This window comes from Pogoniulus pusillus, chromosome 9 (assembly GCF_015220805.1).
Source record: "Pogoniulus pusillus isolate bPogPus1 chromosome 9, bPogPus1.pri, whole genome shotgun sequence".
Lineage (NCBI taxonomy): Eukaryota > Metazoa > Chordata > Aves > Piciformes > Lybiidae > Pogoniulus > Pogoniulus pusillus.
The window spans coordinates 17,621,443-17,637,920 of record NC_087272.1 but is presented as its reverse complement, the minus strand read 5'-3'; the positions used below and the strand labels follow the sequence as shown (position 1 = coordinate 17,637,920).

Below are 16,478 nucleotides of genomic sequence, written 5' to 3'. Positions count from 1 at the left end.
TGGGCTGAGACTAGCCAAACACCCCTGCTTCCACAGGGCCTGTGTTAGTAAGAATACTGAGATACTCTGTCCAGTCTCTTTCTCAAATCTGTGTCCTCAGACTTGTATCTAATATTTATTGCCAAGGAGAGGACATTGGCAAAGTGTTATGCATTAACTCTGCAGGAAGAGGAAGGGAAACCTTCCTTTGATGCTACACAAAAATGCAAGAGGGTAGACCTAAGATGACCACCCAGAAATTTTTCCAGGATTTGTTTTTCGCATATGGCTTCAAGATTAATCCTGGTTTATGTTTATATTTTGTTAAACATCAGGAAAGACTATACATAAAAATATTAATTTGACTAAGTACTTCCCAACAGCAGCAATTATATTATAAGCAGTTGTATCCTGTTACAGTATTATTAAATTGCTTTACACTTTCTTAATATGAATAGTGATAGAAGAATATGGTTGTAACCTATAGAGAGGAAGTCAAATGGAAAACCTGATAAACTCTATTTTTATGTCTATTTAACTAAAAGATACTGATTCCAAATGTATGTTTACTATTTTGACAAAAGCAATGTAGCTATAACTTTGCATGGGCTTTCTCTGAAAAAGAAACAGTAATTAATAAAGAACATATTGCTATCTCACTGCAAGCCTAACACCACCAAAAACCTCCAATCTATTTCAGCAGCAAAAAGAGATAGTTATATATTTATCAAGTGAGGCACGATCATTAAAGGTCTGAGGAAAATTAAGGCCTCAGCTGAAAACTTTTCTATTCCCACACAACACCCACAACGTTCTTAATCCTCAGAGTGGTGTCTTTTTCATGTGTCAAGATTTATAAATGAACCTGTTCTCTGTTGGGTTTTTTTTGGGGGGTGTTTTGGGGGTTTTTTCCTCCCCAATCCTCCTCTCCCCCTTATTTTAAGCAACTCCTACACCAGGTTTCTCATTTGATACTGTTTTTCCAAGAAGTGGAAGTCCAAAAAGAAGTTTGGGCATTTGCTATACCTTAAGGAAGGTGGAGTACTGAACCTGTGGGGTCAATTCTGTCTTCTTTCATCGTACAGGAACAACAAAACACAGGGGTCTCAGGATTTGTGTCAGAGATGTTTACATGATCATTCCCACTTCAAATGCTTGAAGAAACCCTAAGAGGCATTTACTACTTTGGGAAGTTTGAGACAAGGAACACTCTGGAAAATAATTTGTGCAAAATAATTCCTGAAGACAATGTATAAAAAAAAAATGTACTTATGATGGACTATATCCTGCCCTTAGTTTTTTTGGTAGGAAATTGAGAGAAAAAACTATGTATTCTGAACTGATAGCTCTGTGTTTGTATTAGTCCAAAATGAGAGCAGAATTTTGGTGTCTGTCTTCAGTGGCGTGACTGTATCCTCAATAGTTACAATTCCCATCCCATAATACTTCATGAAAGTCATTGTGGAGTGGCTTGGAGCTTTGTGAACTGAGCAACAACACCAAATAAAAGGACAAATATAATTGCAAGTGAATAATTTAATTTCTTTTGTGTTTCAGAGACAAAAAACCCTTTCCTTCTACCAGAAGGTAAATTGCTTTGTGACTGAAATGGCATTTCAATGTCTCCTACGACTCTTCTGAAAGCACAGAAGAGCAACAGCCAAAAAGAGCAAGCAAACATTGCTGTGTGAAGCTATTTGAAAACCAAGCATTGTTTTACAGCATGTATTTCTGAAGTTCTGAAGCTAGGAAGAGTTTTTAGATCTCCTGCATATCAACAGTCCTTTGACATGAAACAATTCCTGTTTCATTAAAACTTGCAACAACAGCCACCCAGTCTTGACTACTAACAGTTGTATAGAACCTGCTGAACTATTTTGCATGTGCTTCAAGATGCAATTGCCAACATTGCCCAGACTCCACCCTTGATTTATAGCCTGAACTGATCTAGTTGAATTACCAGCTAATATCTGCTGTATTGAGAAGACTCTTACTATCAGATACTTTCCCCAAGGCACTTAGAGACAGTGAAAATAAAGCACTTTATCCATTATAAACACATTTGTTTATGGAAGGAGAATGAAAGATGTCATCTGTGAAGAGGTTAAGAAGTAACTTCAAATAATTTTTGAACCTAACACAGTAACCTGGGGAGGAAGAGGTTTTATTCACATGAGGTGAAGAATGAAGTATACAAACTCCTTTTTTTAAAGTATTGGTATTACATAGGGGTGCAGAAGAATTTCAGACTGGCATTTTTTTGTCTCAGTGATGGCAGTCACAACTTTTTTCTTACAAGCAGAGATGAGTCAGACAGCAGCTCTGGAGAGAGCAGCTGGAAGATGTCCAAGGCCGTGAAAATAACCTCAGCTCTGTGCATGTGTTCTGATTCATGCTTCAGCTTGATGGATAATGTGTGGACTGAGCTTTCTGCACATTTCTGCTGTGTCTTCGACAAGAGGTATCAAATCAACAACCATTCACCTCTCTGAAAGAGGTAGCAAGCCAGTATAAAACTTCCTAAGAAGCAATTAATTTTTACCTACACAATATAAGCAGAGGATAAAATATTTTTCAGGGATGCCCTTGCACACAAGATGTGATGAATACGTGATGAGGGAATCAGCTGTCTTTCTAAATGCTCAAACTGGAGCTTCCTACAAAGACTACTGCCATCAAGGGAAAAATTAAGACTAATAATGTAGAGATTATTGTAATAGATAGCTAAATCTGCCCTTGCCTGTACTGATAAAGGTCCCCTGGACTGTAAAGAGTTCATGCAATCAAGTTTAGAGTGGATGCCAATATAAATAAGGGTTTTAGGTTCCTCATCCAGGTGGCTATATGTGTGTCCACACCACCACAAGCAGCCAAACTCACTAATAGCTTTCCAGTTTTACCGTTACTGTGATTAACAACTGCATAGCCAGGCTGATACAAAATTGATTGTGTTATGAATTTTATCCTAATTTGATCAGAAACATTTTTCAGAAAACTGTACCTGCTTTGTTGACTGAATTGCAAAACCTGACCAAGAAGTAATAAGTTGTTTATGCTTCCTCTTAAATGAGATAACTGTTTGGAATTCATTCCACCCACTTCAACAATTGTTTCTGTGCTCTATATGTCACCATCAAAAGTCTAGTACTACTATAATAAAGCAAGGTATTAGCATAATAAAAATGAAAATATCTGGGTCTTAGGATATGCTATGTAGACCACAGTGAATGCACAGTTTACAGTACAGATATGACATAAAAGACTACACTGGGCACAAGTTTCCACAACAGACTATTCCCAGTCTATCTACTTAATTCTCCACTGAGGCCACAAACTATGGGGGAGACTTAGTCACATCTGACACTCTAGGGCTGTATTACTAAGACAATCCTGTCCCAGGAAAAAGCTGACCTAGGGAAAACAAGTGAATAGGGGGATGGAGAAGAGTAAATATAGCAAATACTTCATATGTCAAACTGAAAGTGGTGCTCCAAATACCTGTTCAGGGCTGTGTCTAGCATGGAATAAATATAAATAAATAAAATTCTGTTTGGAAGCTATATATGAGCACAGTTTTATAGCTGTGTGGTAAATAGCTAAACCTAACCTTTCTGAAGATATCTCAAAATACATGTGGTAGCTCAAACGTATTTTAAGTAGCTCTTTGTAGGGCAAACTGTTAACCTGAGTAAAACAACATGGTGTGAAAAGTTTCATGTTTCATACATGCAAGTGTTCTGTATTTAACACACAAGAACGCACTTTCTGTACCACATGAGCATCTTTGCACACTGATTAAATGCACAAAGTGGGCAACAGTGATCTGTGCCTTCTGACATTAAACACCAGGGGTATTACTATGACTACCAGTAGGAACAACCTATTGGAAAGTGGACTTAGAAACATTTCTAGCTTGAATTGCTTTTAGCTACACTAGGATAAGATGTGTGATAGGCCTCCCTAAGTTGGATGCCAAAGGAAATACACTAGCTCAGCACTTTCGCACTGAGAATTTCATCTCTCTTCTAATTGAACAAATGCAAATGGAAGCCCTGGGGCAAGATATGGTGCAGTTTGTGGGAAAGACCAATTAAGAAACAGAAGATTAAAGTGACTATTCTTCTGGATGAGAGTTCTAGTTTTTCTTAATGTAGACCAGGTTTTTAATGTTTTCCCATTCAGCAATGATCTCTGCTCCCATGAAACTGTCAGATAAAGCCAAGATTTTCAGCTGTGCTATTTTCAATGCCTGCTTGAGAGAACCAAAACCAAATTTCTCTGCTCCCCTCTGCTTCCTTCTATTTCATCAAAACCTCATACTTTCTCCAGGTAGTGTGCAAAACCATTTACAGCAGAAAACAGCAGCGACACTGGACTGCAAGTTATTCTGACATGTCTGAATAGGCCTGGCTGAAACAGAATGACAGAAGTAATTTTTGTTCAGCTAATAGCCAACATGTTTAATCTTCTTTCCTTTTCCTTTCTATTAATGGATTAGAGATGCACTTTTATAACCTTGAAGAACCCATAACAACAATTCCAAATTCTATCAGCATGTCATAGCTTGGCAGTATTTAATTTTGAGGCATAAGTTTTTGATACCTTAATTGACACATTTACCTCACAAATGCAAGATAAATTACATTAAGTGTATGTTACAGCCATCAATTTAATAAAGAAGTTATCTTTTCCTTCTAAGAAAACTTATAAAATGCCTTCATTTCTCACCTAGCTCTTGTCTTTGAACTGTGTTTGAGTGTCTTAGGGTGAATACATGCAAATGAAAAAGCTACTTTATTCTGAGTGAATGACATGTCACATTAAATTAAGAAAGTGAGCTACCACAGAGGAAACATCAATTAAATCAAGGAGAACTAGGTCTTCAAACTTGGAATCTGTTTGAAACTACCCAAAGGTTACAACACAACCACCCCCACCCCAAACCTCAAATATCATCTCAAAGTACATTCAGAAAGCTGTAGCTGGAAGACGACATGACCATAGTCAGGAATCTGTCAGTTTAAGAAGCTTCATACCTGCATATTGCTAAATGAGTTTTGTCTTGTAGGTCTCAAACTTTTTACAGTTTTTTGATTGCCAGATGTTCCATGCATGCTTATGGCCCTATGAAAGACAATGAATACATATATGTATAAATTTACATATGTTTGTGGTATAAAGGGTCATTGTATTGAATTATAATAAAGCACATACTTATTTTTTTCCTTGCTTATTGTGGGTAAGTGATCTTACAAGTAAGTATGAAAAAAATCAGACTTTCTTTCTATTTTCTAGTGCCTGACAGGTCAGAAATGCCTGAAAAGAATTCCAAATTATTCTCAATGCTTGAGAAGAGGAGGCTCAGGGGTGACCTCATTGCTGTCTACAACTACCTGAAGGGAGGTTGTAGCCAGGTGGGGGTTGGTCTCTTCTCCCAGACAACCAGCATCAGAACAAGGGCACACAGTCTCAAGTTGTGCTGGGGAAGTATAGGCTGTATGTTGGGAGGAAGTTCTTCCCAGAGAGAGTGATTGGCATTGGAATGGGCTGCCCAGGGAGGTGATGGAGTCATGGAGTCACTGTCCCTGGAGGTGTTCAAGAAAAGCCTGGATGAGGCACTTAGTGCCATGGTCTAATTGACTGGCTAGGGCTGGGTGCTAGGTTGGACTGGATGGTGCTGGAAGTCTCTTCCAACCTGGTTGATTCTATTCTATGATATTTTACTGTATGCTAAGTTTTTAAGCTTTTATTTAAATCTTCTTTCTTAACTGCAATGGAATTCTATCATTACTTGACACCAAAAAAAAAAAATCTGAGAGAAGATTGTGCAATAAAGCAGAACACTAAGCTGGGCTTCCCTGAAAATTCTGTATCATGTTATTTTGTGCTAATTACCTATTAAGGAATCATTTATATAAAATGGGCTTTAAGAATATGAACATTTTTCTGAACAAATTAATTTCCTACATTCCTTATAATTTCTCTCTTTGTTATCACTATTTTAGGTGTCCCAGCTCACTGTGAACATGAATTAAAAAAAAACTCTCCCAGGCCTCCGTTTCTGCAAGTAACTTCTCCTACTGTTTAAACTTTTGAAAGCAAAAACTGCAAGTTGTTGTTGTTTGAGCTGAGCATTGTAAATTGGAAAAAAGAGAAGTGCAGTAGAGGAGACCTGCATTTAGAACAGATTTTTGAGAAGAGGTTACACTTTTGTGCACAAAAAAGAGAAAAATAACACTTGGTACTAGTTTGACTTGGTTACATTGCTTTATTTTCAACATGACATTGCCTATAAGTTTTTGTACAGAGGCCATCACAGGGGGTGAACAAATTATTAGATTCAAAATTGCCGTCTGAAAGAAAAGTTATAAGTTGCTTTATGACATTAGAACTCCTGAGAATCTCAGTGAATTTCCATTTATTTCTGCTTTTGGCAGGTCTCTTTTGTGGTGAGCACTGAACACAGAAACAACAAACCAAGCATGACGCTACTTTTATTCCACCTTGCCCCAAATACTAGCAACATTCTAGTGCCCAACCATGGAGCACAATGAAGTGTGATGTTTAGCAGTACTGTGTGTTCCCTCATCAAACCAATATCATCTTACTTAAAAAAATAGAATACAGAAACAGTGATTACAAACTACAGTAAAAAAAAAAAACCCACACACTTTAAACACAAATACACAGAACTGTAGGAGTCTGAAGCATAGCAGTAGGCTGTTCCATCACAGAAACTGGAAATATGGCAAAAACATTGAAATGTTGAAAAGAATACTTTTTAAACTTGTATGCATTAGATATGTTGCCAGAGCTAATAAGATGCATTTCTAATTTCAGAGTAATAGAGAATATGGAAAAAATAACTATCACCTTAAAAGTTAATGCAATACTAACAGCATTCTCAACATTTGTAATCAAATGACAGAAGTAGGCACATATTCCTGTCACATAGCAGGAAGTAAGCTCTAATGCAATTTTCATAACTGCTTGAATTAAAACAATGTTAAGGACTACATAGGCTACCATAGTACTTCAGACAAATTACTTGATTTAGAGTCTAGGCCATGTGTTGGCTGAGTCACTTCTCTTGCAACCAGAATCTTTGCTTTAACTTGAAAAAAAACCACAACCCACCCTTTGCATTTTTCCTTGAGATACTCAGATGTTGTTATTCCATTTGATGCTTATTACAATTTATATTCACTTCTATATGATTGTTAGATTATTGATGCTAACAGCAGTGTAACCATCTTCATAATGGCAATAAGTAGAGACCCTAGTCAGGGGAAGATTTCAATGTGAAAACACAGAAGTAAAAGAAGAGATCCACCCTCCTCACACTGAGTCTGTATACATTAAATAAGAACTAGGTGAGAAGATACCAGAAAGAAAAAACGTTTAGTTCCAAAGCAAGAGGCTTTGACATGTGAACTGAAAGCAGTAATTTTTCATACCCTTTTGACTTCCATGCACCAATCTGTCACTGTTTGCGTTGTGGGAGACCAAAATAAAACAACAAATAACCAAACAAAAAGACCAACAGGTGAGATTTAAAAAAAAACAACACCACTTTTTTTTGCTTGGTTGTTTTGGGTTTTTTGTTTTTGTCCAAAACAAAAGTTAAGTAAGAAGTGGATAGAGATGCAGGTTGTCCAGCCTGGAGAAGTGAAGACTGAAGGGAGACCTTATTGCTGTCTACAACTACCTGAAGGGTGGTTGTGGCCAGGAGGAGGTTGCTCTCTTCTCTCAGGTGGCCAGCGCCAGAATGAGAGGACACAGCCTCAGGCTGCGCCAGGGGAGATTTAGGCTGGAGATGAGGAGAAAGTTCTTCACTGAGAGAGTCATTGGACACTGGAATGGGCTGCCCAGGGAGGTGGTGGAGTCACCGTCCCTGGGGCTGTTCAAGGCAAGGTTGGACGTGGCACTTGGTGCCATGGTCTAGCCTTGAGCTCTGTGGTAAAGGGTTGGACTTGATGATCTGTGAGGTCTCTTCCAACCCTGATGATACTGTGAGACCTTCCAGCAAGGAGGTCAGAGCCAGCAGGGAGCCTGTAACAGGTGATAGAACAAAAAGAAATAGCTTCAAGATGTGCTAGGGGAAGTTTAGATTGGATACCTGGAAACATTTCTGGGGTGTGACCTGTGCAGTAACTTTATACCTTTATCCACCTACAAACAAATCAATGTCTTTTCCAACCAACCCAGAGCATCTAAAGAACTGCATCTTACAACCATAATGGTGTGAAATGAGGCTGCTTAGTCCATATGAGAGCTAGTACAGCTTGAAGCAGAAACACATGTGGTTTAAGATAACAATTTGTAAAAGCCTCTGCCTATCAAGCAGCTTAATAGAGTAAAATCCTGAACCTCATAATTATCTACTGCCCTGACCTGGCTTCACACAGTCAGGATTCCACTTCATACAGAATAAAGCTAGTTTTAACTTAGTTACTAAACAAGACAGTGTTTTAGCCACTCTGACATAAAAAAAGTGTCAATGAGATTTGAGTTTCAGTCTATTTTCCTTGTTAGGGATTTTCAGACATTTCCTCCCTGCTCATTCAATGCTTCTCAAAACATTTCACATATTTTTTTGTCTGTCCATTTTACAGTTTTACAAGTGAGCAGAAAGAAGCAGCTAAACACAGAGAAGCTTAGCCTAAGTAAGGTGACCCAGCCAACATGCACGAGCGATATCAGAATGATCATCAAGCCTATTCCTGTCTAACCGGGGGGCCACCAGGCCCCCCGGCCTTTTTAGATCCCACTCCCATTCACCCTGGTGCACACCATGGGTACTCACCAGTCATGACATGAGGAGGATCCCTCTGCCCAGTTGGGCACAGCTTAGGGCTTCTGCCTTTCCTGGGGCAGATTATAAAGGGGAGCAGGCAGGGAGGGCAAAGTGATCACACCTGGGGTGGGAGGAGACTCCAATAGAGCCCAGGTGCTCTGGGTTTGGGGGAAATGCAATGTGGGGTGGGGAAGGGGCAGGTGTGGTGGAAAAGGGGAGGTGGTGCTGAAAGGAGAGAGATGGGGAGGAATAAAATGGAGGTGAAATGAGGAGAATGAAGAGGAAAGGAAGGAGATGGAGTGCAAAAGAGGAAGATGAGACCAAAAAGGCAGATGGAGAGGAAAGGAGTGAGGTGGAAAGAGAAGGAGGAAGATGAAGGAAATTGAGATAAAAAGAATACTAGAGTGTAGTGTTTGCATTGAAACCACCCTTTTCATGACCAAACCTTTGCCATTTCTGCTTGGAGTAGTAACCAGTCATCTTCACTGGCTCACAATGTTGGCTGAAGAAAAGGAAGTCACACCTGTCTAAGAAGAAACAATTAGGAAATAAAGAACAAAACTAAGAAATGAAAATGAAAAGCAAATACTAATTACAATTTTTTAATATATATATATATATATATATATATATACACACAAAGCATGAGGTCTTGCAGTTCTCCATGGGCCAGCAGTGTGCCCTTGTGGGCAGGAGGGCCAGCGGCATCCTGGAGTGCATCAGGAGGGGTGGGGCCGGCAGGTCTGGGGAGGTTCTTCTCCCCCTCTGCTCTGCTCTGCCCTGCCCTGCTGAGCCCACACCTGCAGTGCAGTGTCTAGTTTTGGGCTCCCTAGTTCAGGAGAGACAGGGATCTCCTGGGAAGAGTCCAGTGGGGAGCCATGGGAATGATTGGGAGTCTTTAGCATCTTCCCTATGAGAGGAGACTGAAAGACCTTTGACTGTTTGGCATGGGAAGGAGGGGGCCAAGAGGGTATCTGATCAGTGTCTGTGGATGTCTGAGGAGTGAGTGTCAGGTGGATGGGGCAGTCTCTTTTTGGTGGTCAGCAGCAATAAGACAAGGAGCAATGGACACAAACTGGACCACAGAAGGTTTCACCCCAACACGAGGAGAAACTTCTTTACAGTGAGGGTGACAGAGCACTGGAACAGGCTACCCAGAGAGGTCGTGGAGTCTCCTTCTCCAAAGGCTTTCCAAACACACCAGGGTGTAATACTGTGCAGACTGTCCTATGTGATCCTATTTTGGTAGGTACTCAGCAACATGAAGGCTTTGCTGGTTTTTGTTTTAAAGAGAGAAACTTACAGCTCCCCCCTTGCACAAGTTATCATAATTAAGGATCAGAAAGTGACCTCAGATCTGTGGTTTCTTATGGATCTGTGGACAGATTTGCAGCTGATACACAGCAGCTTGATGCAGAAGTGACAGCTGGGTGCCAGGCGACATGGAGAGAGGCATTGGCAAGCGGTAGCAGCTGTTAGACTCCACACTTTGAACTCAGAATGATGTGTGGCGCAGAGGATGACTGGTAACACTTGTTCACAAGGCAAGGAGGTCAACCATCAGCAGCATCTGTGCCCTTTCCAGAGGCTGGCTGTCCTGGCTTTGGCTGAATTTCCATGAATGTGCAGAAAGATAAAATGTGCAAAATAAACCCCTGATTTCTAATCCCTGTTCAATGGCACCAAATGCATCCTCCTGAGTTGCTTAGCTTAAAGAGGAGAGAGAAAGTTTTAGAAGACCTTCTAATGCCTAATTTCTAACAGGGATAAAAGAAAATAAATTCCACGAAAGAAAATTCAAATTAGATACTAGAGGAAAACTACTGAAAGTTAGACTTTTTTTCTCTAGTGTGCCCAAAAGTGAAGGTCTTTAGCCTATTAAAACACCTGCAGGGTAGGACAGAGTCATCTCATGCATAGTCTAGATGGTCTTTTGAGGTTCCTCTCTGTGCTGGAATTCTTCTTCAACCCTCTCAGCTTCCAGGCTACTATGTCTGTGATTCAAAAAGACATCAAGGTTTTATTTGAAGGCTAAGAGAGTACTATTAGAGTGTGTTCTTATCCACCTCTGTTGCCACAAGTGTCCTTTCATTTTACTTATTCAAGCTTTAGTGTGTAAACTATGGTTTTTCGTTTGTTTGGTCTAGCAATTATCTTTATTTATCCCTTTGAGATATTTATAATAAAAAGACTGTGTACAAATACATGTCAGAATTAGTATGATTTTTATATTAGTGTTCATAAGTGCATAGCACTATTTATCACAGGCTGAAAAAAGTCCAGTTTCAACTTTATGTGCCTGAAATCCTTGCTTTTTATCAATTCAGCTAGCCTAGAGAACCAAGAAGAAACACATTTCAGCCCTGTGACTTAAAATGCACCCAAAAATCATCTGGTTTAAACAGCTTCTGCAGAGACAAAGATATAACGAGCTAACTGAAAGGAAATCCTGAGGAAGGGAAATACTGAAAGCATCCTTTAATAACAGGAGAAACAGGGCTGCACACAGACTGGAAGACAAATAAGGTTACAAGCATCTGTGGGAGTAGCAGCTACTCAATTAATTGCAATGAAGGCACTCCCTTTTTGCATTGACTGAAGTGTGCAATGCCAAATTAGCTTTGTGACATGCTGGAGTAGATTTATGTGGCTGCTATTAATAACAATGCAAACATATAAATCCAAGTGTATAGGTCAGCTGCTCTTAATGCACAGTGAAATTATCAAGTGGTGACAATGGGGAATGACTGTGCAACTCATGGGTGGAAGTTTCTGTGACTCAGCTAGAGCCAAGAGAGGTAAGAAAGCCTTTAAGAGGTCGAAGAAGGAAGGGGGAAAGTGGAAAGAATAATTTTTTTATTGGAAAGGAAAAAAAAAATACCACAAACAAATTTTTATTTTGGAAGGAATTGTAATTTCACCATCGTCTGAATACATAAGAACACCAAAGTTTTGTTTCCCCTGCCGTATCTTAACGAAGAATTGTGATGGTTTGTGTTACACTCCCACCCTCCCCACACACACACACTTTGGAAATCACCCAGACTAGACTCAGCAGCTCTGGAAATTGAATGAAGCTTTATATTTACAGCTAGCACAATATACAAGCAGATATTTACAGTTATAGACAGAAATATACAAGGTAAAAGGTAATACAGAAACACAACTCCCCTCCCAGAAACCTGAGTCCCCAGGAGGGGCTCTCAACCACCCTTCCACCTTTCCTCCCACCCCTCAACCTTACCCAAGATCTTGCCTTCTGTTTGAGGTAGTATGGAGGGTCAGCCAGGGGCGTTAGGAAGCAGGTGGATTAGTCACACAGATGGCAGGTTAGGTTAGAGAGAGGGAAGTTCAGCCCACAAGGCCCAGAGTGTCTGTGTTATCTCTGTCTGGGTTCTTGTTCTTATACATCTCAGCAAGCCTATGAGTGAAGTAGACATCACCATTGTGTCCCTTTCACAGCCTGTAATCTAGTTCTTCTCACCAAAACCTTCTATCTAGCTTCAAACTAGCACAAGAATAATATGCATTGATCAGATACACACCAAAAAGTGTAAGCATGGTATTTTACATGCAAGGGATTGTGTTTGTGTTTTGTCTTATGAAGTCAACTAAAAATCAGTATAAACTAGATGGAAAAATCTCATCATAAGAAGTTTCTTGTCCTTTCTATCACCCTTAATTTCAACACTTAGCCTACTGGACCTTCCAGTATATTAAAGCAGCAGGGTCTGAAGGTTTCTTATTCTTTCCACTTCCTCTAAGCTGTAAAACCCTATTTGAAAAACTGTACTTAATATGCTTAATTTTGAGGCCCACTTGTAAAGTAGTGCATTCAAAACAGCATAAGGAATAACAAAGCTGCTGAAGCATTACAAAGGATTGTATTATTTCAACAAGGCCAAGTGCAAGGTCCTGCAATTAGGTTGGGGCAATCCCTGCTATCAATACAGACGGAGTGATGAATTGATTGAGAGCAACCCTGTGGAAAAGGACTTGGGGTCACTGATGGATGAAAAATAGGACATGAGCTAGCAATGTGTGCACACAGACCACAAAGTAAATTGCTTCTTAGGTTGCTTAATGGAAGCATGGATGCTGAGTCAAGCAAGGTCATTCTCCTCTTCTTGGACTCTCCCTGGAGTAGTGCATCCCATGCAATGGACCTGTTACAGCATGTCTAGAGGAGTGCTACGGAAATGGTCAAAGGGCTGGAATCTCTCAGATGAAGAAAGACTCAGAGAGCTGATGTTGTTGAGCCTGCAGAAAAGAAGGCTCCAGTGAGATATTACTGTGGCCTTTCAATATTTCAAGAGGGTCTGTAAGAAAAAACAGAGAAAGACATTTTGCCAAGGTCTGCACTGGCAGGACTATGGGCAATGGTTTTAAAGTGAAATAGGGTAGATTTACGTTGGAGAGGAAATGCTTTTTTGTTTTCTTTCTTTTTTTTTTTTTAATGAGAGTGATGAGACACTTTATCAAGTTGCCCAGAGTTGTGGATGTCCCATGACCAGCTTTGGTCAAAGTTAGGTTAGATGACGTTTGGAGCAATATGATCTACTGAAAGTTTTCACTGCCCATGGCATGGAGGCTTAAAACAGATGATCTGTAAAGGTCCCTTCCAACCCAAACATAATTCATTATGATGACCATATACCATGTGTATCTACAGAATCATAGAATAAACCAGGTTGGAAGAGACCTCCAAGACCATCCAGTCCAACCTATCCCCCCAGCCCTATCCAGTCAACTAGACCATAGTTCATCTAATTTAACTCTCAATGTTACAACCAAATTGTAAAGCTGAATACCTAACATAACTTCCACTGAAGACAAATGCCACAAAAATACATAATAGTAAAGGATTATTCTGAGATTAATCAGAGTTTTTCACTTAGTTTTCTTAGCTAATTTTGTTTCATTTGCACTGGTTCCTTCAGCCACCTTCTATAAATCTTTAGTTCCTCAAATATTACTAATCCACATGTTATAAAGCTGCAAAGACTTGCAAAGAGTGGTAATCATATCCTGTTTGTGAATTCCACAGCTGCCTTTTGTTCTTTGACAAAAACATCACATTTGTTTTCAGAAAACAAAATTACCTTAATGTATTTTATTCCTCCTCTCAGAAAGAAAATAAATAAAAAAGAAAAACAGATACTGGGATGTAAAACTGAAAATAATTGAAAAATAAGGTCTGTGGACAAACAGTTTCTGAACGAAACTAACAAACCAACCAATAAAAAGAAGTTAGCTGTCCCTCCAGAGGACTCGAGTGGAATGGTCTAACACTTACCAAATAGAACTTATTTCTGAGCTGCAGCCATACGAATTGCAAATCTAGATTTCTTCTAGTGTTTTTCTTTCATTCTAGAGCAGCTGGAGCAGGAATTTTTATCTCTGTGAAGCGTGAGAAGTTAAATCAAAAAGTGAACATTCAGCATTTGTTCTACTGCAGCCAAAACACTACTTTTCTGATTCTTCGTAGTAAAGACCCAGGTGTTCCTAGTGAAATTAATTTTTTTATATAATTATATATCTAATTGATTGAAAAACATTCTCACATCTACAGTCCTTTTGGATTATGCTTTTTACGATATTTGATGGTCAAGACAAATGATGTTATCCGTGGTACAACTCAGTACACCTCTGATCTCAGAGGCTCCAATGTAAAGGAAATTTCAAACAATATTACTCTGCAGGTCTTACAAAACCATGAATGTACATTCTCGGACTGAGACTTGCATAAAATCTCAGACACTACTTGAAAAGTGCAGTGATCACAACACCCTTTGCTATAAAAAGCTGCCTGTGTAATGCACAGAGTTCAGTAGAGAGTTAAATCAATGCCTTGATACTTAGGGAAACTCTCCAATGCCTGCAAATCCTCTACTGCCACATTTTTCATCTTCCTCCCTAAAAAAACACTCCTACAGCTGTTTCATTCACTATGCAGAAAGCCTCTTCTCCAGATGGCTTGGGTAGCTTACCAGAGACTGATGCCAAGTCAGATCCTGTTGAAGGAGGTCCAGGGCTGAGGAAACTGCAAAGGAAAAGTTGATCTCCTCTGAAAATGTGGAACATCCTTGTGGAGGACACAGAAAGTGATTATTTCAAGGAGAGAGTTGCTATTCTGGTCTGGAAGGGTTACAGCACTTAATTTTCTCTTTGCTCTTGTTTTTCAAAGTTTGCATGACTACTTACTCCCATTGGATTAGATGAAATAGAGCCAAAGTGGATGAAAATTATCTTTCCTCAGTGTCAGTTAGTCCATGGGGACAAAGCCTTTTGGCTTCACTAGAGGCATTGGGGCCAATTGTGTGCTAACCTATACCCTGCGCAATTGCACTGATGTCAACAAGCCCAAAGAGTGTGCTTGGGAGAAGAGCAACATCAATGCTCAGTTATGCAATACTCTTGGGGAGGTTTTTCACTTGACATAGTGCATACAGCTGGGGAGGCCATTCATTAACACTATTTCTTTCAGAATCCCTCTGAACTCAGGATGTCTCTTCTTCTTGGAGTGGTGGAAAAAACAAGTGCGCTATTATTACAGTTGTTGACACTGTCTTTCATTGGCGTGAATAGAGATTATTTGGACAGGAGCAGTAAATGATGTGCAGTAAATCAATCAGGCCAAATTGGCAGGGATTTTTAGCTAAAGAGACAACAGTGTTTTTCATCTGAAAATAAATGCACACAATGTGGTAGCTATTGTTTCTGTTTGCATGGGGTGAGTCTTTTCATGGGTTTGATCCTTCAAAATGAATGGGGGAGCATTTAATTGTGGGATGCCTTTTACAGAACCCACATTTGAAAACAACAAATATTTGTCCTGGCAAAACAAATGACAGAATCTGTAACTACTTCTTTTCACGTACCACTGAACATTCTAATAAGGAATTCCTTATTTTATGCTACAAAACATTCATTTAATGAGTGTCTCAGGTCCTATAATTTAGGTCATAATACTCCTTAGTATATAACACCGAGAGTCCTATACTTAGTGTGTTAATCTAATGCTATATTAATCTTTGATACAGGAGGATGTGAAGAACTTGCTGCATCTTCATCTTGTGAAATGAAGGCACTTGATTAACTGTAAAAAAACCCTGCCAACAGCCAGATACGTTGTGATTTAACTGAAAAAGCTGCTAACTTGTTCTGAATTTGGAACCTGTTAAAAACTTACAGGCCTGTGCAACAGTTAGCTGAGAATATAGTAATTACCTCACTGTTTGGAATACTGAGGATAAACCTAATTTTTTAGAAGTCTTGTGGTTAGGTTGTTGATTTTTTTTTCTTCTGCACTTAAAACAGACACACTTAACAAAAACAAAGAAAGAAAAAGGAATAGTTAAATCTCACTACTAATGAGGTCCAATGTGCACAATGCACCATCATGGCAGTGCAGCAATTTCAGCTCTATCTGGTACCAGCCACACACTATGGTTACTGATTCTCCTAGTAGAAATAAGAAATAATTATTTTCTTAGCTTAACCATATCCCCAAACACAAGAAGCTACAGCACAATAAAGACTTTATTGGCAATATATTTGCCTTCTGCCGGTTGTTAGCTGAGCAATTCTCACATTTCCCAAAGATGTAGCTACACTAGCAAAAGATGTAGGCTTAGAGCAGGCCTGAGAAGTTAACACTACAGCTGGGAAAAGAGTCTCGAGGGAACAGTGCTGCTCCTGA

General features: G+C 39.4%; 1 long non-coding RNA gene across 1 annotated transcript; it reads right to left on the bottom strand.

Annotated features, from left to right (window-relative positions):
• Nucleotides 1-11,898: 11,898 nt before the first annotated feature.
• Nucleotides 11,899-16,153, bottom strand: LOC135178443 (uncharacterized). The gene is made up of 4 exons (XR_010303532.1): nucleotides 16,007-16,153; nucleotides 14,767-14,861; nucleotides 14,073-14,176; nucleotides 11,899-13,036 (listed from the first exon to the last, which is right to left on the bottom strand). It is a non-coding gene; the product is annotated as an uncharacterized LOC135178443 (long non-coding RNA).
• Nucleotides 16,154-16,478: the final 325 nt, after the last annotated feature.